This window comes from Pipistrellus hanaki (assembly GCF_964339955.1).
Source record: "Pipistrellus hanaki genome assembly, chromosome: 2".
Classification (NCBI taxonomy): domain Eukaryota; kingdom Metazoa; phylum Chordata; class Mammalia; order Chiroptera; family Vespertilionidae; genus Pipistrellus; species Pipistrellus hanaki.
The window spans coordinates 16,213,006-16,239,445 of NC_140504.1; the positions used below are offsets into that span (position 1 = coordinate 16,213,006).

At 42.6% G+C, this 26,440-nt stretch overlaps 2 protein-coding genes across 16 annotated transcripts in view; both read left to right on the top strand.

Moving 5' to 3' along the window:
• The window catches only part of SUCNR1 (succinate receptor 1), a 608,141-nt gene that overhangs the window by 252,456 nt on the left and 329,245 nt on the right, over nucleotides 1-26,440 (top strand). The gene's annotated exons all lie outside the window — the stretch shown is intronic.
• Nucleotides 1-26,440, top strand: part of MBNL1 (muscleblind like splicing regulator 1) — a 192,261-nt gene that overhangs the window by 13,844 nt on the left and 151,977 nt on the right. For 4 of the 15 annotated variants that reach the window (XM_084873875.1, XM_084873867.1, XM_084873876.1 and 1 more), the window contains exon 1: nucleotides 10,263-10,505. The exons of 1 other annotated variant lie outside the window; for it this stretch is intronic. The gene's annotated coding sequence lies outside the window, so the exon portion shown is untranslated. Of the gene's footprint in view, nucleotides 1-10,251; nucleotides 10,506-26,440 lie in introns of those variants that run through there. 10 more of the 15 variants (XM_084873871.1, XM_084873866.1, XM_084873870.1 and 7 more) reach the window with 7 other exon arrangements.

Here is a 26,440-nt window from a genome sequence, read left to right on the forward strand (position 1 = left end):
TGAAGTTTGACATGAGTTTATTTTTTCAAACAGTCTAGATTTTTAAATTCACAACTACTATTTTAAGTGATAGAAATGGCTATCATTTCTCAAAGGCCTGGCCTGTGTTAAGTTAGTGTTCATAATGTCATTCATCACCACCGTTGTGTACAATAGCGGTTTTCAGTTTGCAGGAAGCTGAGACTCAGACTGTCCAGAATCCTGTGCCTGAGAACAGGCTCTAAACTTGCACAGGAATCAAGGCCATGGGCAAAAGAGCAACCTTTGAAATAACACCCTCTGGTTTTGTAACCTGATTCTTCTAAAAAGTATGGTGCATACACAGACCCATTGCACCAAGCTGGCAGGGTGTGTGTGTGTGTGTGTGTGTGTGTGTGTGTGTGTGTGTGTGTTGGGGGGGGGGTATGTCCTATTGCCAACAGCAGCCCTATGGAGAATGGCCTGTGTGCTATATTTAGCATGTGTATACCTGTTGTTTATAACTCCGAAGTAGTAAGTGTTTTCCCCGGTCACCTGGTTATTTGGTCATAAGTAAAATAGATTTACATGAGATGACTTCTTCTTTCATTATGGAAAGGAAAATATCCAACATGTGCCCAGGATCATCTAGGTTGCTCCCCTTTTCTAATAATTGATGTGGCCGCCTCATATAAATGAGATGCTTTGTGCCAAATCTGCACTTTCCCAGAAGTGCAAAGTCTAATCCAACAGAGTGAACACCTCCCAGGGCCCACGTCAAGTGCTCAGTATCTAGGGAACTTGACAAATTATTTACAGCTTTTTCCAAGCCCTACCTACCAGACTATGTAAGAATAAACAGACTTCAAAGTCAGCGCAAGGTAGGAAAACTATTCTGGCTTAGCCTGTAATTTAGACTATCTTTAGAAACGAATGACTTCATCCAAAGAGAGGCCCAGGGCGGCCAGCCCCTTCTGTGCAGTTAACTTTTTCTTTACTTGAGTGCAGAGACGAAATGACAGGTAGGAAAGAGCTTTTGCGGGGACGTGGGAGTCATGAAACTGTAGAAAGAGGTTACACTGCACATGGGAATAGTAAGCCTGTGGGCAGGAGGTACAGACTGCGGCGCTATGGCTAGTCCAGAGCTGTCAGGCATAAACATCTTTACACATTTGTGTCTGAGCACAATAAACTCCTATAAACGCACTTGACACATTATTTAAAATAAGTACATATTACCTTTTATATTAGGGAATAGAAAAACTAATAATTTTACATCCAGGAACAAAGATTTTTTAAAAATATATTTTACTGATCTTTTTTACAGAGAGGAATAGACAGTGAGAAACATTGATGAGAGAGAGACATCCATCAGCTGCCTCCGTACACTCCCTACTGGGGATGTGCCCACAACCAAGGTACATGCCCTTGACCAGAATCAAACCTGGGACCTTTCAATATATATATTTTTTATTAATTTTTTTTACAGAGAGGAAGAGAGAGGGATAAAGAGTTAGAAACATTGATGAGAGAGAATCATCAATCAGCTGCCTCCTGTACACTCCCTACTGGGGATGTGCCCGCAACCACGGTACATGCCCTTGACCAGAATCGAACCTGGGACCCTTGAGTCCGCAAACCGACGCTCTATCCACTGAGCCAAACCAGTTTCGGCAACTATGACCTCAGATTCTAGCAGAGGCTGGCCCTGTGCCAGGTGCTCGGGGACGCTTTGGGAACTGGACAGGAGAGAAGCTGAGAGCAAAAAGGCTTAGAGTGAAAATCCAGCAGTGAGGGCAACCTCCAGCCAGAAACATATGAAAAGGGAAAAGCGTGTTCCACAGTGTCTAAAAACCCATTTGTTACTGAGAAGTCTAGATGGATCTGGTCCTGCCAGTGGTTATTCATTGCTAAGCTCATGGCCGACAAATGGGCGTTCGGATCCACCCAGGGGTGGCCAGAAGGGTCATTTGGACTGAGGGCACGTTCGCAAAGACTGTACGTTGAGGCTTCTGACGTTACTGGTAAATGAGATTCAAATGAGGAATGGCCTATTCGTTTATTCGTTCTGGTGATTTAACCATATTAATTGGTTGAACGAATTTATAAAGTATACTAACGTCTGCAAAGAAGGTTTTATTCCCAAAAATTCATATAGGCGATATATAAATATATTACATATATATTCTACAACATACCTATATTCTATATAGTCTAAGATAGCCCCATCTCAGAGGCCCCACTGTCATTCTCAAGGGGCACTCAGGGCCGCCATGTCTTTGAAAGGGACAGGGGGAAGGCTTTTAAGCAAACAGCAACCTAAGCATTATAGAATATGTAGGATTATCTTCCGTGGGGGCTTGATGGTTTGTCGAATTTGTTGTAGGCCCAGAAGCCACTGATGTTTACCTGATATGAAGTGAAACATAGTTCAGTTGCCTAAGAAGAGCCATGGCTCTGGCCAGTTTCCTCAGTGGTTAGAGCATCGGCTCATGGACCGAAGGGTCACAGGTTTGATTTCAGGCCAAGGGCATGTACCTCGGTTGCAGGTTCAACCCCTGGACCCAGTTGGGGCACGTGCCAGAGGCAGCCAGACCATGTGTCTCTCTCACATCAGTCACATTGATGTTTCTCTCTTTTTTTTCTCTCTCATCTCTCCTCCCTTCTTAAAAATAAAAAAATAAAAAAATACTGTCTGGTGAGGATTAAAAAAATAAATAAATAAAGCACCATGTTCAAGCAGGTGCATGACAAGTCACACCATTTTTTTAAATATATTTTATTGATTTTTTACAGAGAGGAAGAGAGAGGGATAGAGAGTTAGAAACATCTATAAGGGAAGGCAGTGGGGGCGAGGAGTCCAAAGGTGAGGAGGAGGGTTCCTTTTGCAGCCAATTAGTGGTTCATTATGGTTAACAAGCTGTCCTTTGTCAAAGCAAACACTTTTAAAGGATTAAGCCTCATTCTCGCCTTAGTGCGAATGGCTTTAATCAGATAATCTCCTATCACCTAGTTGAGGATTTCTCATTGAAAGTCTGGACTGGGGCAGGGGCAGGGGCAGGGAACCTGCTGGAGGGGAACCCTGGGGTCTGAGAATTGGACTTGACACTTGAGAGGCTAAAGGCAGCATGAAAAAGAAGAAAAACAAACTTTCTCCTCAGGTTGCTAGGGCAACGGTTTGTTTAAAGCGTTCAGATGATGGAGTTGCTTGTCTGTCAAACAGCCCTTCACCCCTATTCCGTGTCATTCTTCCGGCCACGAAACCCTCGCATGTGCCAGGTAATTGGACCGTTTGCCAGCTGCTTGGGGGTCTGTGCAGAGCAAGGCCGGCCCAGCCCGCTCCCCCTTGCCATCTGCTTGGCACATGTGAGAGCTCAGAGTTTGCTGAATTTAACCGAATTGTTCCATTTGCTGCACTCTGTCCAAATGTGCGAGGTTCTTTCCTCCTTCCTCCCTCCCAACCCCCCCTCCACATCTGTCTCCTCCCACTAGGCCAGACTGGGTGCGCCTTGAAGAAGTCAGAATGATTTCTGTAGCGTCAGGGCCAAGCACAACTGCTGGCCCATAGTCAGCGCTCACTAAACACGTGTGAAGTGAGTGAGGGAGCAATAGGCAGCACACTGAGGCCGACCCTAAGTTGTTAGAATTCATTTCTGAGGACCGCACTGCTCAGTTGCCACACTGCCCGGCAAGGCAGAGAGGGAGAAAAGAGAGAGAAATGTGTATATGACGCTCCTACCATTTATTTTGTGACAAAAATCACTTCAGGGCATTTCTTGAGACAAGGTCAGAAGGTAATTTTAGGAAACAGGTAAGAAGAAGCAAGAAGAGCCAACAAAAGATGCAAAGCTAGAGCTGGGGCTAGAGCTAGAAAGATAGAGATAGAGATAGAGATAGAGATAGAGATAGAGATAGAGATAGAGATAGAGATAGAGATAGAGATAGAGAGATAATAGAGCTAGCGCTAGAGATAGAGATAAAGGGGAGAGAGAGAGTGAGAGAGCTCACACTATGAGATGAACAGAGAAAGGGAAATAGAATATTATAGAAGCCAAGCAAAGGACCTTAAAAAAATAAAACGAGTAACTAGATGCATACACATTTAGGGGGGAAAACAACCTTGCTATTGGTATTTTCAAAAATTTTGTTTGCATTTAGGAACAAGTGAGGCAATGCTGAAGAAAACAAGCGTATTTTTCAGCTTTTATTCTCCATGCAGCAAAGTTAATAGGTAGAAATATTTGGATTATAGTACATGCAATAGTTATACTATCCACACGTATACTACCGGTATAAGTATAAATTAGTATATTGTTGGATACTTATTTTAAAAAGACTATAAGGGGATTCTGAGCTAAGCCACAACACATGATTTTATGAGATGGTAGAAAGGTTTTCACATTACTACATGTATTTATATATTATAAGCATGTTTAAATAATCTGTCCACTTGGACCTTCTGATTACCTCTTTCATATTACTTTTTGTAACTATTTTCTTAAGAGAGCATTATTACATATTTTCTTTTCCTTAATTACAAGAAGAGAAGTGTATAGCTCAGGTGGAGCGTTTAGAAATGTATTACCCATTAAACACATTAATTCCAGACCCAAGACAATCTGTGACACACTGCCCCAACTCCTTATTAGCTATAAGGATGGGTCAAGGGTCAATTCTCCAGGCTCCATTACTTCACATGATAAATGAAGATTATAATGAATGGCATGGAGGATGGCTTTTGTTTTACAAAGTTATATTGTAAGAGTAAATGGAGGAAATTACAGAACACAAAATTGCACATATACAATAGTACGACATCAACTCTGTAGAAATGTGTTGAGAAATGCCTGGAAGGGCTATAATGTTACTAGTAACTCTCTCTGGGAATTGGAATCACTATTGGTTTTTTAAATATACTAGTGGTCAAGGCTAATCTAGTTATATCTGTGAAAAGCACATCTGGATCCTGTACTATCCCCACCTCCACCCCCACCTCTAAAACAGACACTTTCGTCGTCCCCGCTGTCCAAAGGTATCAAGATTGTAGCTTTACAGTTGGGATGTGATTGATTTGATTAATCATGTCTCTCTTAACTGTAAGTTCCTTGCAGTATCCTGCTCATTTTCTTCAGCATTAGATTTCCAGTGGTTCCTCTTCATATTACAGTTGGGGACCTATATTAGGATTTTTTGGTGCCCCCAAGTTTTAAAGAAAAACAGTGAAAATAGAGAACAGAGTCAGAAGGACATCAAAGCCAGTTCTGCTCTGTCACAGTGCCAACCAAGTACTTACACACGGATATTTCCCACCTAGCAAGGGAACAGGGCTAGCTGGTCTCCAATGTTCCTCCCTAACACTGTGTGCTTCTCAACTTTTAATTTTGAACTGTACTTGCTATCTATTTCTCTATTCAGGTGCCAGAATAATTATATTGAAGATTTAGATTCAACAGTTAGGGAAAATTACTTAATTGGTAAATGTATAACCAGATCAACATTTTAACCATTTTAAAATGTATAAATATGTTAAGACAAATACATTGATTTACATATATTTTCATATTTATATGATTTATGCATTAAGCATTACATATATGTGTAATGTGTCATAATATATAATATGCTATGCGAACAATCTGCCGTATGATATCATATATAGATAGATGCCCCTTGAGTTAAGATGGGGTTACATCCTGATAAACCCATAGTAAGCTGAATATATTTTAAGTCAGAAATGCATTTAACACACCTAATCTACTAAACATCATAGCTTACTTTAAATATGCTCAGAATACTTACATTAGCCTACAGTTGGGCAAAATCATCTCACTGTGACTGCCCAACATCATAACATTATCATACTTCATATCACTAGCTCAAGGAAAGAGCAAAATTCAAAATTTGAAGTATGGTTTCCACTGAATGTGCATTACTCTAGCACCAAGATAAAGTCAAGAAATCTAAAGTCAAACCATTATAAGTCGGGGACTGTGTACACAATCTATATACAACTGAGTGGTCAGATTATTATGATCTCTGAACGCATAATAATCTGGCTACTCAGTGTATATCCTATATAATAAAAGGTGAATATGCAAATCATCCCCTTGACCAGGAGTTCCACCAGCAGGCAGGTCGGCCAACTGCCCAAGTCCCCTCCCCCTGCCCAGGCTGGCCAGACCCCACCCGTGCACAACAGCTAATGGCTGTTGAACAAAAAGATATAATTCAGAACACCTACACTCACACTTACAGAGGTGCCTAATGACTGCCATTTTGGTGAAAAAGATAAATGCTACCGTTTCCTTTATCTGCATTATTGGTAAACCAGGGGGGTTGATATTATCTTTAAAAAAGTTATTTCTTAACTGTATTTCTGTTGGGATTAATTGGTATAATTAAGACTTGAATGGTCTGAAATATTTCGGTAACCCGCAGTGAGCATGCTTTCTTTCATCTGAAAATGTAGTTTTATTTCATCTGAAATTGTTTTGTAAAATTTTTCCCTCTGCGCATAAATGATCTTCATTATATTTATGGATGTACTCACTCATCAACCTGGGGAACCATACTACACTACACAGAAGTAAGAGAAACCATAATTCTCTCCTGGTACTGAGAGAATATCGATGGGTATTCTAAATGAGGAACTATTTACTTTTTATTACTATAATAATTTTTAAATAATTTCCACAATTTAAATGTGGTTAGAATTCCTCTGGTAGTTGAAAGTTGGCAACATGATGTAATATTTTTAACATATTGAGCTGGTATTTGCAACAGTGCTTTAAGTTTAAAATGTCATTATTCACGTGGTATTGTCAATGATAAATTAAGCTAAACCAGTGACAGTGAAATTTTATATCACAATTTAATTAATTTTAAAAATATATTTTATTGATTTCAGAAAGAGGAAGGGAGAGGGACAGAGAGATAGAAACATTAATGATGAGAGAGAATCATCAGCTGCCTGCTGCACGTCCCCTACTGGGGATTGAGCCCACAACCTGGGCATGTGCTCTGACCAGGAATCAAACCATAACCTCCTGGTTCATGGGTTAACACTCAACCATTGAGCCACACTGGTTTGGCTTTAACTCATTTTGAGTCCTTGGTTGATCATTGTTTTATATGAGGGTTTTTTTTATGTTTGTTTTTGTTTTTGTTTTTTGCCTTTCTCAGATGTAAAATAACATTTTTTCCCCTCTTTGTTATTTACCAAGATGTTCATTTTGTTTTTAACGTTCAGGGTCTTTCTTGTATTTCTCTGTAGTCTGCTCAGTGGAGCAGAAAATATGTCTCAGTTTCAATTTCTCTTTTGTTCCCACAACCTCCAGTGCTGAAGTGGAAAAATAATTTCCCCTCTTGCTCCATGCACGGATTCAAAGTCCTGCTTTCCACGATGTTGTTCCAAACAGCACATTTTCTAACCCACAAGAAAAACACACCAAAGCCCTGGCTTGGAACTCCACAAGGTCTGAGAACAATTGGAAATAATTTCCCACCAGTGGGTTTAGCCCTTGGCTGTTCATGGGCTGTCCTGAGCAGAGAGACACATGGAAACGAGTGAGGGCACCAGCCTGCCAGCCGGTGCAAAGGTGGCCCAGCTCCACAGTCAGAGGCTGCTTTGGGGGAGCACGGGAGGGAGGCAAACTGAAGAAACCAAAAGCAAGTAGCAAACAATTCAGTAGGCTCAGCCAGCATATGGCTGGCTTCCAAGGCTCCTCCTTTCCTCCTTCCCTGCATGAGTCACTCACTGTTCCAGTCCGTCCACACCCATTCAGCCTTCTTCCCCAGGCCACCACCCCACACTTCAGTCCCCCTAAGCTGTTGCCACGGGATCTTTCTGAAGTGCAAGTCCAAACTCCACATGTCTCCTTGATGTGTCGACTCTCCTAGTCCATCCCAGTTTTCAGAGTCAAGTTGAGATCCCTGGGCTAAAGGCAGACCTACTCTTAGCTCATGTCCTGCCACTCCCCAGCTCTGATCCTCCTCTTACTTCTAACAGGCAGGTCACTTGTATTGGCCATGCTCTTTTTCTTTTCTTTTCTTTTCTTTTCTTTTCTTTTCTTTTCTTTTCTTTTCTTTTCTTTTCTTTCTTTTTTTTTTTTTAAATATATTTTATTGATTTTTTTTACAGAGAGGAAGAGAGAGGGATAAGAGAGTTAGAAACATCAATGAGAAAGAATCATCGATCAGCTGCCTCTTGCACACCCCGCACTGGGAATGTGCCCACAACCAAGGTACATGCCCTTGACCAGAATCGAACCTGGGATCTTTCGGTCCACAGGCCGAGGCTCTATCCACTGAGCCAAACCCGTTTTGGCTAGCCATACTCTTTTCTCCATTTGACCAGGCCTCAACTCCCTTTTCATTTTGCTAATTTCTACACACTTTCTTGTGTGTGTGTTTTTTTTTTTAAATCCTCACCCACCCGAGGATATTTTTCCATTGATTTTTAGAGAGAGTGGAAGAGAGAGGGAAAGACAGGGAGAAATACTGATGTGAGAGAAACATCGATTGGTTACCTCCTGCACAAGCCCTGACCAGGCCCCCGCCAGGAGGAGCCTGCAACTGAGGTACTTGCCCTTGACCAGAATCGAACCCGGGACCCTTCAGTCTACAGGCCAGTGCTCTATCCAGTGAGCCAAATGGTAGGCTCTACACACCATTCAAGTAACTTCTCAGGAGCCTGCTGGGTTTGTCTCTTCCCCAGGAGAGGTATCATCCTTGAGGGTAGGGACTGACTCTGTCTTATCATCAGCTCTGCATCTCTGGGATGGCAGGCGCCATAGTTGTTGAAATAAATGCGGAGTAAGAAGGAAGTCCTCATAGCTATTCATGGGCAGGTAGGGGATGTCCACCCAGATTCTCTGAGAAAGTGCCAGTGTCCTTTGGCATTCGCTCCCAGGGCGTGTGCACTTGGGTAGATGTTAATAATGGACACTGAGAAGGGGCACCATTTAATTAATTATCTCACCAGCTCTGGAAGGGAGCAGTGTGCAATATTAACTCAGTGTTTCCTGGACCTAGCCAAGGGCCGAGAACTCAAGCTTACTAATGCCGCTGGAATTATTTCTGTCCTTGAGCACATTTCCTGCGGCTTCTTCCCCGGGCCGCACCCTCTTTAACACAACTTCACAGCAAGTTGTAGGAAGAACGCGGAACCATATTTCCATCTGGCTCCAAATTGTGGCCAAACACGAAGCCAATGTTTTTCATTAGAATCACCGAACAAGTTATCAACATTCCTCAGATCCAGGGAAAATTCTACCCCCAAATTTCCAACACTTGATCACACCACGTTGCGTCTAGGATTCTTTCCATTCAAAGTGAGGCCAAGTTACATCTTTATAACACCCAGCGAATTATGATTTGGGGGGCTGTGGTTCCTTTTGCGCCAGCAACAATATGACTTACTTGCCTTGGGATATTCCAGCATTTCAGAAAATGATATATATATATATTTTTTTAAGGGGGTTGGGGGTGGCGGTGGTGGGGATGACTGCTTTCTATCAATCAAATAGCGCAGCGTGGGCAAGAAAAAGGGCTTTTTTACATTCCAAAAAAATATATTTACAAATCAGTGTTTGTGCTAGTGTGACCATCCGCCTGCCTGCCTGAGGAATTCCAAAACTGCGGACACCCTGTTACTCGAGATAGATACTCATCAGAGGTCGGCCTTGCAGAGGGAGGTCGTTCTTGCAGATGTTTTTTCCCCGCCTGCGGGCCATCCAGGTTCAAAAAACACCCTGTGGTGCATTTTTTTTTAAGGCTGCAGCCCTATCTGATCCCAAGGTGATACCCTCATCAGAACCTCACCTTCAGTCTAACCTTGGGGGGTAGACTCCCTTCCCAAGACCCCTCCCCACCCCCCATCCATCGGGGCGTCTGTAGAGAACAAACAGATGCGTCTGTCCAAGAAGGAGCCCAAAAGTCCTAGGAACAAGCCCCGTTGGCACCCCAACGGGAAGGTTCTCGTGTTGGGACGTAGGCGATGGAAGATACCACCGGGCGGCTGCGGGGATGCAGCTCGCCAGCGCCGGCCCCGGCTCGGCTGGCTTCCCTCCCGCTCCCCGCGCCCACCCGCCCGCCGCGGGGCCAGCACTCCACGCCGCGGACTCTGCGGGGTCGAGGGGCGCCCGATCGGCCGGTTTGGGGGGAGATCGGGGGAGGGCGGGGGGCAGAGCAGGGCGCCGGGAGGCGGAAAGTTGCAGCCTTTTCGCCCGCGCCGCGTGCGATCCGGGCCCGGGAGAGAGTCCGCCCCGGGCTTCCTGGCGGGGCTGGGCGGGCGGCGGGGGAGGGGCCGCGCAGCGGCGGCGGAAACCCGAGCTCGGCGATAAGAGGCTGCAGGGCGGCGACATGCAACCGTCCTCCCCCTGCAGCTGAGCGAGCCGCGGCGCGCACCATGCTGCCGCCCTGACCGGCCGCCGCCAAGTTCAGTGTCTCCGCCGCCCGCCGCGGGCCCCTCTCTCGCCGTCCGGACTCCCACAATGCCCTGGGCACTCGCGGGCAGGCGGGCTGCGTGTGAACAGAACATGTGAGAGGTGAGTTTCCACGTCCCCGGGTCGCCTGCGCCGGGCTGGCTGGCTGCCGGGCGGCTCGGCATTGTCTGGCCGCGGCTCCCGGGGCTGGAGGAGGAGGGGGACGTGCCGGGAGGCTCGGGGGGCACTGGCTCCGCCGCGGCTGGTCCCCGATCGCACCATCTAGGAGGGCTGGAGGGGGATCGGGAGGTCGCAGAGGCAGCAGCCCCGTCCCCGGGCAATGCGGACACTGTCAGAGCGCAGCCAGCTTCCAACTTGGCAGGAGAGAGAGAGAGAGAGAGAGAGAGAGAGAGAGAGAGAGAGAGAGAGAGGAATAAACAGGTGCGTGCAAGTGTACTTGCAACTTAATGACCTTCGTGGAGGGTTGTGGGGTGCAGCGAGCCCATCCGATGGGAGCCACCGCCGTGGCTCCCCCCGGAGACCCCCGCCTCCCGGCCCCCGGGGCTGCCCCTCCAGCCCGGTCTGCGTCTGGGCCGAGTGCGTGCACGCAAAGGTTAATGCTCTGCCTGCTTACCCCTAAATTACGCACGACATGTTTAGCTGGGCTTCCTTATATGGCGAGCGCCGTATTTCAGGCCAGTTTGCCTTTTGGCCAAGTTTACGGGGCGGAAGACGCCCTGCCCGGCCCCCGCCCCCCGCCGCCGGCTCGCGGTGCGTCACCCGCGGCGGCTCCCAAAGTGAGTGCCGCGCTCCGCTCCGGGGCGGAGCCGCAGTGGGTGGATGGAAGGAGAGGTGGAAAGGTAGGAAAAGTAGTTAGTCCTTATGTTCAGGTTAGTAGGCAAAAGCGGGACGAATAGGTACAGCGCTCCCCTCTCCCCCGATTTTCCGATTTTTCTTTCTTTCTCTTTCTCTTTCTTTCCTTTCCTTTTCTCTGTTCTTTTCTTTCCTTTCCTTTTCTTTTCTCTTTCCTTTCCTTTCCTTTCCTTTCCTTTCCTTTCCTTTCCTTTTCTTTTCTTTTCTTTTCTTTTTCTTTTTTTTTTCTTTAACGGAGCCGGAATCTGTCATTGGTAGTCATGTGTCATGTGAGGATACTTTGATTCCGGAGCCTGTAACATGAGCAGGTACACGGTGGAGCTTGCGCCGGCCCGCACTCAGCACTTTGCAAGTCCAGGGGTGTTGCCAGAAACATATGCAATTGTGTTTCCAAGTCTCTCCCCCTCCCGGGGGGGCCGGGAGCCCGTGCAGCTGCCATGTGTGTGTGTCTGTGACGTGTTTCCGTGGAGTGGGCTTCCCTGGGACAGAGGCTGAGCCAGGAGCTGCCCGCGAGGTTAAGGCCCCAGCCTTGGCTCTGCGGGCCCATGTGCCGGGGGCAGCAGGCACAGGCACAGGCCAAGGGCAGGCAAACTCTGCCCTGTTCCGAGGGATTGCCTCACCAAATTCATACCCTGGGGAGAAAAGTCTTGATGGGTCTGTAGGCCCTCTGCAGGGGGCTCTGGAATGCTGCCCCGGTGCCCACGGGGCGGTGTGCCACCCTCCCGGGTTTGGACGCAGCGCCTGTGGGTGCCCGGGGGGGGGGGGGGGAGGGGGGCTTTATCGCCTAACTGTCCCACACCAGCATGCGGTCCGCACTCCGCCTTATCTCTGTGTGGGTTCCCCGAGAGCCTTGGTGGGTCTCCTTGGCCTTGCTGAGATAAAACACTATCGCCCAGACAAGTTGAAATGAAAGTTGAGGAGCATGGAATGCGTCCTAAGAGTCTTTCCTTCAAAATGTAGAACGTCCGAGGGGTAGTGACAGGCAGAGGCATGGAGTATTATTATTTGGTAGCTGGAGAAAGTGCATCTTTGTTGTCACTTGTATCTTTGCTTTATTGAAGTTGGTGACAAGCACAGCTCAAAACTGCTTTTTGTTTTTTGTTTGTTTTTTGATTATTAGGAAGCTACAGCGGCCTGATTTTTGTCTGTGTTCTGTATTTGCATGGGAGTGGACGTCTGTTTGCTGACTGTGTTAGAACTTCACCCAAGATGTAGACGTTTTTTCATTTTATTTGTTTCATGGGGATTGGGTGGGGGGGGTTCCTTCTCTGAGGACTACAAAAGTTGCCTTTTGTGCTGGAGGGAACAGGTCGGGTCAGCACCAGAAAACCTGTTCACCCATCCGTCTGCCTATAATTACACTGGCATCGGAGACATAGTCATCAGGTCTTATTATCACGGAGAGACGCAGACACCCTCCCATGTGCTTCGCTGAGGTTTCCTCCTCGTGTCTCTGAGAACAAACTCATGTGCAGGCACCACAGCCAGTGAGATGCTCCTCTCTGCGGCAGCTCTGCCAACAGAGAATCCAAAATGGTTCAGAGTTGGAGATCTCATTGCGTGTGTTTACATTTCCATGTTGGAAGCAAACTTAGGCTCCGAGTTGAATTCATTAGATCTTGATTCCAACATTCTGTTCTTCCTCTGGGCACAGAATTCCTATGCGGTGAAGTACTGGGTTCTGTTCCAGAAAATGAACAGAATATCCCAAGGGATCTCTTGGGGGAAGGGGCGGGGGAAGGAGAGCAAAGGGCGAAACTGTAATTCTCATCGAGGGAGGGAGTGGTGTTGCTTCATTACATAAAATTTCCTTTCCTCCTTCTAAGCAAAACGAAACTGTCCTTGCATTTATCATTGTCACCATACATTAGGCCTGCTTTAGATGTATCTATTTATGGAAACAGAGAGAGAATAGCCTGGCTGCACCTTCTGGCCTTCTGCTTTGTTAGAAGATGCTCAGATGAGAGTGCATTTTAGATCTTGGTTTAGAAGAAGCTGAAAAGTATAGGCTCTTATACTTTAAGAAAGAGAGTATGGGCCATAGATATGTGGGCCTGGGGAGTGAAAGAAGGAAGTGAGAGACATTTACTTACATGTCTGGCTCAGTATATAAAATCCTAACAGCAATGCCGATCATCCAGGATGTTTACACAAGATTTTAAAGTGTGTGGTCCGTTATGCCACAAAGCGTAATCTTACCACCAGTCTCAAATGTCCAGTATAGTAGCCACTGGCCGCGTATGGCTGTTGAGCACTTGAAATTTGGCCGGTCTGGATTGAGATTGACTCTTCAATGTAAAATACATACTGGAATTTGAAAATGTTGTACGAAGGGAAGAATATAAAACATCTGATGGATATGTTTATATTGATCCTAAATATGTTGCAGTGATAATATTTTGGATATATTTGTTTCAATAGAGTAGATTATCAGATAATTTTACCTGTGGTTTTTTTTTTTTAACTTTTTATTTTTTAATATGTTTTATTGATTTTTAAATATATTTTATTGATATATTTTTAATATATTTTATTGGAGAGGGATAGAGAGTTAAAAACAGCTATGAAAGCAAAACATCAGTCAGATGCTTCCTGCACACCCCTTAATGGGGATGTGCCCGCAACCAAGGTACATGCCCTTGACCGGAATTGAAACTGGGACCCTTCAGTCTGCAGGCCGACACTCTATCCACTGAACCACGCACTTTAGGGCTTTTTAGCTTTTTAAATGTGGCTATTAGAAAACTTAAAATAACAGACGAGGCTTGCATTACATTTCTGCTGTTCTAGAATAAAGGCAGAGAGCAGTACTCTGGGAGAAAGCCTACAGAGCTTGCTGGTCAATACACAATAAAGTGAACTATTTTTTTTTTCAAGCTAATGCAGTTTATTTTTTTATTATTATTATTATTTTAAATATATTTTATTGATTTTATATAGAGAGGAACGGAGAGAGATAGAGTTAGAAACATCGATGAGAGAGAGTCATCGATCAGCTGCCTCTTGCACACCCCCTACCGGGGATATGCCCGCAACCAAGGTACATGCCCTTGACCGGAATCGAACCCGGGACCTTTCAGTCCCCAAGCCGACGCTCTATCCATTGAGCCAAACCGGTTTCGGCTCAAGCTAATGCAGTTTAGTATCTGTAGACATTCCTCATCATTCTTATCCATTGTAACCAAAACTTGAGAAAACACACCACCTAACATCTATTTTTATTCCCTCAAAACTACTGTTTAGTTTAGAGACTTAATGGCGAGGTAGTAATAACACAGAAAAGACTTATAATTAGGGGATGAGTGTTAACACCTCTCAAAGGCCAGAATAGCGTATGATTGCTACTTAGGAACATTTAGAGACACTATAGTTATCATTGTCCCAAAGTTACCAAACATGAACGAGTCTCTCACATTTATTTTAGAACAGAGCTTTTGGTAAATAACAGTTATCTTCAATTGCTTAATATGTATTTTCCTTTGCTATGACTTTCTTTCCTTGGAAAATTAAAAACACCGAAGAGATCCAAAGTCCTGACCAAAGGTTAACCAAAGATTAATGAATTCACGGGGATGCGGAATTTGCATCTGTAGGGAAGAGGGTATTATTGTGTGGAATGCTAGGAAAGGTAAAAATAGGTTTCTGCCGCAATGTTATGGGCCTTGAAGCGTTTCTATACACAGAGAGGTATCTTTATAATTTGAACACGGCCTTGAAAAATCATCTGACTGGTAAACAAAGCACCATGGCATAGGTCCTGGAAGCATTCCTTTGAGATATTTTCATAACCGAAGTACATTTTGCTATGCGCGGTGAGAGTTAGGTTGAAAACAAAACAAAACAAAACAAATAAACAACCACACAGTTCTCTTCTAACTATCTAAAGCACATGTGTCAAACACAAGGCCCGCGGGCCAAATCCAGCCCGCCAGGCCTTGCAATGTGGCCCGCACCGCGCTGTCATCACTGCACTACGCTGTCAGTTTATGACATTGTCAGTTTATGACTGTTCAGTAAACCATTCGGCCCGCGATTTAGGCTGGATTTTAGATTTTGGCCCCTTCTCTGATTGAGTTCGACACCCCTAATCTAAAGTATGCTTACTTTTATTTCCTTGAAGGATACCAAAGATACAAGCCAGGAAGGATATAGTGGGTTTTGGGGGGGTTGTGTGTGTGTGCGGAGGGGGATAGATTTTATGGGGAACCTCAGAAGAGGTGCCTTTAGCTGGTTGTCATCTTGAGTCTGTCCCCCACTGTAAGGAAGAGCTGCCATTCGTGTTCAACACATGTTTGGAGCGTGAGGAAACCAGGATCCCATGAACACTGAAGATCGGTTCTGATGAGTCATGACGCATGCTCATTAATGATTGGAGAATTAATGATTGCAAAGCAGAGGACTTAAGGAGAGCTACTGACATATGACATTCCATGTTTCCGGACATAGTTTGTGTTTTTAGTTTTGAAGTAGGGAAATTGATTTGTTTGCGGTTATTTTTTCATATAAAAATATACATTCCTGTAAGCATTCCATCTATACCCTTGGAGAAACACTCAGCAAATACATGGTGACTGTTTCCTACATACTATTAATTAGATTTTTTAATGACTCCAGTATATCTCTTTGAGATAATTATTCATGTTTAAAAATTGTATTTGAGCCTGGATTTCCTACATCTGCGATAATGATACGTTCACGTTTTGTCTGTTTCTGTCTTATCTGATTATAAGAGAGCATTACTTTTCCAGTGACCTTTCAGTGCTCTATGGGGTTAAATAACTCTCACAGAAGTAGAAAGATAGTCTGGAGTGGGTGGTGGGAGTCAAGTTCAGTGATAGAAAGAATAGGAGGGCACAGGGCCTGCTGGGGGGAAAAGTTGCGGGGAAAAGCTGGGAGCCATTGACTGAACTTGCCACACTCCGTATTCTCCAACCCAAGACTCCTGTTGATATTTCTGCTTACTAAACTTTAGTTTCAAAATGCCTGTGAAGAGGTGCATCCATTCCTAAAAACAATGTACTTGTGTACATTTTGTTCTGCAATCCGGTCTTTGTTGCAGTACAGGTATTACCAAAAATGACCACCAGGGGATCATGTGTTTTGAAAAGTGCAGTACTGTATACATGTAGAAGAGACACAATACTATTGACATTTTAAATTATTCTATCTTTATGTATTTATTGCATTTCTGTCTATATCTTGAAATGAGTAATAGAGTTTGGTGTGGGGAGGGGCACAGGCAACCTCACAATGGACGGATTTTATTTTACCGCTGGGGATGTACAAGAAACCAAAGTACATGTCCTTGATCGGAACCGAACCTGGGACATTTCAGTCTGTAGGCTGATGCTCTATCCACTGAGCCAAACCGGTTTCAGCATGTTTTAGCACATTTTATAGAGGAAGAACAGGACACAAAATGACAAGCTTTTAATCCATAGGATGTAACAACTGATTAGATGTAGACATTAAAAGTGATGGGAGGTATACAAATCATTTAAAACTATAGTAAGATTTACTAAAACTTCATTCACATTCTTTCTTTAAACTTGAATGTTATCCGTGGTCATCATATTGTTACTTGTGAGACATTTTATTTTTAAAATAATTATGTTTTAAAATACCAGCAAGAGAAACCCACTTCAGATTATGTTTGATCAGAAACAAAAGCTTACATAGAAGATACATGTTAAATTCTTAAAATGTTTCATTTTGTATCAGGCTCCTTTAAAGCACAGGATCTGACTATAGAAGATTGCCACAGTTCCACAGTAAGCCTAACTTCGCCTGTAGGCGTAGATTGCTATTTGCTAGGAAATGCCTCCTGGTTGGCAGGCAGTCCTGGTCTCACTAAGGTTCATGCCGAGCACCAGTGTGACCTAGGCTCAGCGATGGACCAGGCGGCAGGGAGAGACATGATAAAACCAGATTGCAATGTACTCAATGTGCTTGATGTTTATACCTCTCGGGCCTTGCTATTTTAGGGGAGGTGTTAGTATAACCGTGCTCTTCTTTTTCCTGGACAACAGGACGATCTACATATGGGAATAAATAAGCTATTACATTGAGTTCACAGTCACCTGGAGTTGTGAAGATAGCTAAATTTCAAGGAGAATAGAAGGCTGTATAGGACACTCACAGGCCTTTTTACTTAAGGTCATTACATGCTTTTGCAAGTACATGGCTTAAACATATAAGTAGAAAATATCATAGCAGTTATAGCTTATGTTATATTATGTTTAATATACATAGAGAGCCGAAACCGGTTTGGCTCAGTGGATAGAGCGTCGGTCTGCGGACTGAAAGGTCCCGGGTTTGATTCTGGTCATGGGCATGTACCTTGGTTGTGGGCATATCCCCAGTAGGGGGTGTGCAAGAGGCAGCTGATCGATGATTCTCTCTCATCAATGTTTCTAACTCTCTATCCCTCTCTCTTCCTCTCTGTAAAAAAATTAATAAAATATATTAGAAAAAAATTCTATATATACATGGAGAAATTCCCATGAAATCAAGGCATTTGAAGAAAAGATTTATCACTTATTGCATATTTAAATGGTCTATATGTACAAAATATAATTTAAATATTATCTGTTTATATATCTTTATGTTTACATAGAGTCAGATAAAATAATTATTAATAGTGCTTTATTTCACTATTATTTAGACTTGGAACATGTCTTTTTCTGTTATTAGACATTTCTCACCCTTATCTGGATTTTGCTTTGTACTATAAAGATATGGTAAAAACCTGTTTTTGATATTAAGGTAATATTTAGAAAATGTTCATCTTAAACTAAATAATATTAAATATGAAGTATTAAAATGAAAACTTCTTCTTTGCCTCTGTGTTCAAGATAAATTTTACTTCAAATTATTTTCCAGCCATTATTTGAGTTTCAGTGCTCAGATGTCTCAGGGAAAGCTGCCCTGTCAACTTAGTGGCATTTACTTAAGGTATTTGGTTTTAAATACCCCACCTAGAGGACTCTTAAGAGTTTGGATGGGCATAGCAAAAGTGAACAAGAGGGAATAGAAGCAAGTCTTTGATCTAGGTATAGAAACTCTCTGAGGTATTATATTACCTTTCTAAAAAAATAATTTGAAATGTCCAAAACAATAATTGAGGCTATTGGTAAAATACATACAAATAGAATTCTGCATACTCCTTTCAGAGGGACCATATTTACTGAAAACTGCATGTGAGGAATGACTTTATCAGAGAAATACAGTTTTGAGGGTTGGATTTTTAAAATAAATATTGTTTTGGGAGCAATTAATATGGGAAGAAATTGTGTCTGTTTGTCAGTAACGGAGGATAAAGTTTAACTGCTGAGGTCTTTTCACTTAGTACGTTATTTTACGAAGTTTAACAATAAGGTGATGTAGGCAAGTCACTTCATCTGTCGTGTTCTGCTGAACAGTTAATTAGCAAACCTATTTTGAGCACCTGTTTAGAGTTAAGGAAGAGGTTCCAATGAAGAATCACATAGTTTATATTCTTTGACATGTAACTGGCTTATAATTGGGGAGAAAGATGAGGAATTGACATATAATTGGCATGTAGTTGTTGAGAAAGACGAGGAAAGTTATCAGTATAATCGGGCATTGCTGCTGTACAATTGAAAACCAAAGGAGGACCGTTGAAGGAAGCCCCTGTGGACCTGCATGGTCAGGGCATGCTGTGTGGCAGAGGTGACACCTGACATAGGTAGGAAGATTACAGAGTCTCCAGAATATGAAGAGAAACAGCATGGACAGCAGGAAATAATGAGGCTATTATTTGAGCATCTTCACTGCAGGAGAAGTACAGTTGCTGGCTTACATTCTTTTGGAAAACAATCTCAACATGGTGCTAAACAATTAGGGAACAGACCTGTGTGGCAGGAACCTTCATCCTCTTTTTAAAAAATATATATTTTATTGATTTTTTACAGAGAGGAAGGGAGAGGGACAGAGAGCTAGAAACATCGATGAGAGAGAAACATAGACCAGCTGCCTCCTGCACAGCCCCCACTGGGAATGTGCCCGCAACCAATATTCAAGCCCTTGGCAGGAATCGAACCTGGGACCCTTCAGTCCGCAGACTGACGCTCTATCCATTGAGCCAAACCGGTTTCGGAGGAACCTTCATCCTCTTGATAGAGATAAGGAAACTTAGGCTCAGAGAAGGTGGCCTGTATGTCCAAATTCACAGAGCTGGTGAGCAGCCCCACTGAATGGCAGCCAGGTCATTTCTCACTAAAAACAAACAAAACAAGACAAAACAAAACAAAACAAAACAGCATTCTTTATTTTCCCTACAGAGTGAATGCGGTATAGTTATGATCCAGTAGTTTCAAAACTTCACTCATACAACATCCGACGCAAGTTAGGAAGGTATACATTTAATGTAATACAAATAAAATTTTGTCTTAAAGCGTTAAGGTTGGATTAGAAATGGCATGTCGTTTGACAAATGCTTACACTCATTTCTTTGCTTTATAAAAACAAAACAACACACTAGGCTCCGGTGTTCAGCAGCTAGGATAAGGCTTACAGTAGTGTGACAATTGCATTTGGCCATTTGGGATCCTTTTCAGAGGAAGCTTTGGGAAGTTCCAGAAGATAATGTACTTTCTCACCACTAATGGAATGTCATACAGTTTTCACCAAGAAACAACGGGGGTGATTTCGGAGTGCATGCTAAATTCATTTGTCATCCTCACGTGGCCATTTTATGCTTTCCTGTTGCATCACTTTCACACACTGGCCTGTGCTCTCCGCCACAAATGGCAAAGCTTATGACTTGAGAAGATAATCTGTGCATGGAAGACTGGCTTGGCCAGAGACACGGCATTTTTCTAACAAATTCCCCTCTCCCTAGAGTTATGTAGAACACATACCAAGTAAAATTGTCTATTGTTTAGAGAAGGACGATGGAAGAATCGTATGCCACTGCTTTTGGCCTCGGAGGAAAACACTCTTATGGAGTGGATAGTTATTGATTGGGTGTCCTTTAGAGGACGGAGAGCTGAGTGGGATGTGCCCAGTGCTCAGAGCAGCTTCCTGTGCAGTGATTGAAATGTTCACAAGAGACGTACGAACAAAACAAAGTGGGCACGGAGAGCCAAGAATAGGCTGCTCGTGGGCAGAGCGTGGAATTTTCCAGAAACCATCCGGCAGACAGACACACAAACGCTTTCTGTACTTTGTCTGTTAGAGAGAAGACCACATCCACTCATAACTTATTAAAGTCTAGCCTTGAAGACATTTGTTTTTTCTGTTTGAGGATTTGGTAAGTAAGCAGGATCCAAACACAGTGTCACCTCAGACAAAACAGGGGAGATTAATTTATTTCTGCTGCTGGCATGTTGGACAAAGGTGGTACCTATAATTTATTGGAAGCTTCTTTGCGCTCACTCCCGGTGAGATGAAAACATGCAGTCCTGCCAGTCAAGTTTCGGAGCCTGCAACTTTGATGTTCACCGAAGAGAGAAATCCATACGCGAGAGGGGAGCTGTATATCTCTTGAATGACAAAGGGTTTTAGATGTGCACACGATGCTCTTTTGCCTCCGGCTTTTCTTCACGGGCAGGAAATAAAGCTGTACTCTGTGTGCTGGTGTCCAAACTCCCAAACTGTGACGGTGCAATGGTGCATGTCCTGTAAGACCCCATTCAGCTGTGCAGGGTCCGGCCTGTTCCTTGTGTCCAGGACTTAATCTGCATTCTAGGTTAGAAGTGTCAGTAGTGTTCTTGTATCACTCCCGTGATTCATTTCTACTCATCAACGCTCATGGAAAGCCCACTGCCTACAAAAGTTGATGATCACAAGTCAACTGAAATTTTTAAGAGAGATGAAGGCTCAAGTTCTGCTTTTCTGAAGTGTGTGGCCTAAAGCATAAGTGAGTCTTCTTTTCATTGTTTCATTCATAGTGAAACAATGAAAAGAAGACAAGAGTCACTAAAGACCAGATAAAAATAGCTGTGTAAGCGCTTTGGCTCAGCGGTAGAGTGTCAGACTGCGGACTGAAAGGTCCCAGGTTCGATTCCGGTCAAGGGCATGTACCTTGGTTGCGGGCACATCCCCAGTAGGGGGCGTGCAAGAGGCAGCTGATGGATAATTCTCTCTCATCGATGTTTCTGACTCTCTATCCCTCTCTCTTCCTCTCTGTAAAAAGATCAATAAAATATATTAAAAAAAAATAGCTTTGTATCCGGTAAGAACTTATTCTTTCAGCTAAGTGTCCGTGTCTAGCCCACAGATGAGAATACGGAGGCGCCTCAAGGTTAAAGTCAGTTAATTTGCCCAAGGTCAAATAGCAAGGTACTCGGAGTGCTGAGGTCTCAAGCCCAGCAGTTTGGCTGTTTGTCTCCCTGAGTATGATACGAATGAAGTACACGATTGCAAGGAGTATATAGATTTGAGGTCTAATCCAGGTTCGTTTTAGAAAGACTGCACGAAGGAGAGAAAACGTGAAAGGCACTGTGGCCATAAAAAGGCAGAAGGTGGAACAGACTGTGAAACTTCACTGGCCTGGAAGGGAGGGCCGTATCAAATGGCCTTATCTGTCGCTGTGGTTTGCGCACCTAATACCCTCTGCCCCGGCACTTGCCAAGATCAGCAAAATCTACTTTTAGACTCAAAATCATTACCACCTGTGCGGCTCTGATGTCACTCGTGAATGACATAGCACTCTGCCAGTTGCTCAAGGGGATGGCGTTAGGTTGTACATCGTAGGACATATCTTGAATCCAAAAAGAGAGTTGCAAATGTTCTTCTAATTTATTCAACTGCATTATTGGAAGCATGAGGGCAATTGAATTCATTTCTCTCATCATTGGAAAATAGAAACCCATGGCCAACAATAACATAATCAAACCTGTCATTGAGAATTGACATACACTTGGAGATTTCTGATGATGTTTTCTCACTTTCTTTCCAAACCCTAGTGGAGTAATGAGAGCATGTCTGTGTGTGTGTCAGGTGAGCATGTATGTGTCGTGTCTTCTATGCATTGTACATGTATATTCCGTGAAGGATTATGAAGTAGTACGTAAGAATGGAACACAGTAAATATACGAAGTGAAGGAACATTCACCAACTAGTGTGAGTTTGTAAATTTGTTTTGAAATATTATGTTTAATATAATTTTGTGGTTCTCTGGAATGATTACAAGTAGGGTTTGTGAACTTGCAGTATGCCACAGATGCTAAGTAGAAACAAAAGACACTCTGATATACAAGCATAAATTTAAATATATTACTACTCTGTAATAGTTATTAAGGTTTGAGATCACTTGATAGATAGCATTATTAAGAAACTTAATCTGTGTCTTAATGAGTTGATTTTCATTGCTGTTTTCTTCCATTGATATTAAACTTTAACCTGTTCACATAGCAACAGGTTTGTTTGTTAATGGCCCGACGTTAATGGATTTAAAAAATAGCTTCCTGTCATGTACTAAGAATTCTCCTGCATATTTTTTTTTCTCCTGCAAAATATTTAAAAGAAATACTCCTTGCTGATGTACTAATTTTGGGGGAAGAAAATTAAGCACCTGTATTCCAGTTCACTGGTTCTCTGATAAATGAAGTATAATTAAGCATGCAGATTCTGCAACATTTGCTTAAATATTAATTTGGGTTCTTTTATATTCTAGGCACTGTGCTAGGCATTGAATATATAATAGTTAACACAAACAGATGCAATTATAGAGGCACAATTATAAAATGTAGACATCTCTCAAACTTGAAATTGGCCATTGCAGAAATAATGACATTATTGAGATTCTTGTTGCCACAACATTTAAATACTCTTTTCAGTAATTAAAAGAAATATTAATTCTAGAAGTCAGCAAATATTTATCCTAAAGCCTCTATTCAAGGCAGGCTTACTGTGTATAGGCAAAGTATGTTCATGTAGAAGCGCCATTGTAGGCTGTCTGCCTTCCAATCTAGCAAGAGGCGTAGTATCAAAGGAAAATTCAGGAGGAGAAAATCAGCTTTGAGTGGCAGCACAACGCTGCGAGTTTAAAAGGTCAGGCTAGTACAGGAGGCTCCAGTTTTGCCACTCGGTATCGAGCAGAAGCTGTGACAGCCAGGGCTGATACAGCTGAAAATATCTGCAGCCTTGGAAGCTTGCGCATTTCAGAAGGTCATTTTGGCGTTAGAGTAAGAACATGGATTCGCAGGGAAGGTCGAACTGGACAGCCGGGCAAGGAGATAGGTTGCTGAACCCAACCATGGTACACACCTTTCAGAGCAATCAATTGTACATATCTGTGGTGGAGTCTCTTAGTTCTACATGGTCCTCTTTCATAGAGGAAATTTATAACAAATGGACATCACTTGGGTGAATTTTAACGTCTCTTTTCTCTTCTGAAACTTGGCTTTGCATCTATAACCTTACCTGGTACGAGGGCAAAGGCGGATTATTTTATTTATGCATGATGTATGCTTCATCCAAAAAGGATCTGAAGTCGGCTTACCCCAGACAAGGGCTCATAAAAGGGGACTGTAAAGAAGAGACATAACAAATCAATTAGAAGGAAAAGAGATGAAACGAGTACTTGAGATGAAATTGAGCACTAAATCTATCTCTTCAGCTTTCTGGCAACCAAAGCAAAAGGAAGTAGAAGGATCCTGAGTTTATTTAGTAAGATCTCCTATCCCATATATAGCCTTATTCTTAGCCCTTAGGGTATTTGGTGAAATAGTCTGACTCTGCCCTTGAGTGAAATCTTGGCGTGGATGTATTCTAGTTAATGAAGAAGTGAAGGCAGAATTCTTAATGACTTGTGTCCAGACCCAAATCCCAGGTCTGTCTCCTGCCATCCAGTGTCATATGGGTGCTCTAAACAGACCAATTCCCCAGAGTTCACATTCTATGCTTTTCCATATCCTGCCTTTGCTCTCAGGATATGGAAAACATCACATGTGATATTTTTACCCTCTGGGTTGCCATTTCTTTTTGTCTGTATCCAAATGAGACTCACTCATCCTTCTGGGCCTACCTCAGCTGTGTTTTCCATTGTGAAACCACCCCTGACATCTGTCTCTAACTTACCAAGCTTTATTGTTATCTCTGCTGTATACTTCTCCCTTTTTTTAATGTACAGTTATTTGTGGGTTGGTTTTTACATTCCAGATTAAGCAGTAAATTCTTCAAAGTTGGATCCACATCTCACCCCTGTGTGTAGGCTACAAAAGAGAGGGTTGTCAATAAACTATTAATATAATCAATACATATTTTATTTAGGTACTAGAGGTCCGATGTCTTAAATTCCTGCAAGAATAGGCCTTCCTTCCTCTGGCTGCCAGCACCAGCTTCCCTCCGACCACCCTCAGGCACCCAGGCCTGAGCTGGCTTCTCTCTGGCCCTGGCTTTGTCCAGAAGGACATCAGGAATGATGTTCAGAAGGACATCTGGTCTAATTAGCATATTACCCTTTTATTATTATAGATTATTTATTTTTAATGAATATGTTCATCCACTTAAGGTTATTGCCTGTGTTGGATGTACTAATATGCATTTGGATTGCAAGAAAACAATTATTTTTCTAGAGTAGTAGGGAAGAAAGAAAGAACAACAAAAAAACCCATGAAGCACAATTAGAACAACATCTGCAATTTTTTTCAAAGGAGATCTTTTGAGGCAGTAGAACTGGGATTGCATTTTTTTTTTCTTTTGACTTTGGGCTTTCTTATTAGAAAGGAATTCAATATTTACCATTTCTCTGTCATAAGGCAACTAATATACTAGTGAAAGAGAACAGGTTTGGTACATGTAAAAGAAAAGTATCATTTATGCCATTTTTTCAAACCCTGAGTGTTTTCTTCCTAATACACTTTTCTATGGTTTTAACAGCTGTCAAATATCTGACTTTACATGGCTTAGATTAGAAGTGTTCCAGACAGCTATTCCATCTCCTTTACTGCTTTTCAGATACTGTTTTAGCAGCTGATATAGGTCAGCCTTACTGTATGCATACTTATTTAACATACACTTGAGTTTTATATTTTCAGAGCAAAATTCCATTTTCCTTATGCGGGTTCCTGCTGATACAATTTGAACTCCTCTAATGAAAGCTCTGAAGAAAATGTAGGCTCTTCTTGCTCAGAAGGCAAACAAAAATGAAATCATGCTCAAAGACAACCTTGAAATCACTTATTAAGCAGAACCCTGTGTTGTATTAATTACTGAATTAAAACTGATTAACAGTCTTAACTAGGAAGAAACTGATAGGCATAGTGTATAATTTTCACATCTCTAAGTATATATCATTAGTGTCCAGTGCGTACTCCACAGACGTACAAAGACAATAACATCCAACTCTCAACTCCATAGAGGGATCATCTTATCGCCTTAAGAATCTCTATGCAAGGCTTTCTCCTTCACTGACATCTCAGAGCAAACCACGTGATGGAGTTGGGCCACTGCATCATCTCCTGCTCCACCCCCAATTTCTGGTTAACGGCTTCTATTATATTTGTAGTCATTCTTATTTCCACAAAATTTGGCATTGAGTTGTCAGCATGTGTGGTGAATTAAATTTTAGATTTGAATCAGAATACTTGATTTGGGGCCACAAGTCTTCCCTTTAATTACCTTAGGGGACTTTGGTGAGTTGGTCACTTAAGCATGCGAGCCTGAGTTTATTTGTTCACAGGTGGGCAAGATGATAGAACCATCACTTGGAGGTGTGAGTAGCAAGTGGCAAAATTCAGGTGAAGGAAATTGTATACCAAAATATAAAATATTATCTGCTAGTGTTGAACAAAAACAGAATATATGAGTTCTGGGGGAAAATAAATTTTTCTACTTGGTTCCTCCAGTAGAAACTTTTTTTATTAAAAAACCAGAGGAACACCTTGCAGATTTTATACATAAATCAGAAAGAAATGTAGCACAAGCCCGCTTCTCAAAAGTTAATCTCTGAAAGGGTTATTACTTAATGAAGGAGCATAGTTTGTAGTTTTATCTAAAATAAAGTGATACTTATTGTGAGAAGATTAAAGCATTTTTATGTCTCCCCCCACTATTAATAATGTTTAACACTTGAATTTAAATAAAAAGCTATATTTTAGTTATATGTGAAGAACATGATTTGACTAATTTCTATGTTAAAGTTATTTTTATTCTTTCAATCATACACATATACACAAACATCTGTACATATCTACACATCTACACATATAATAATC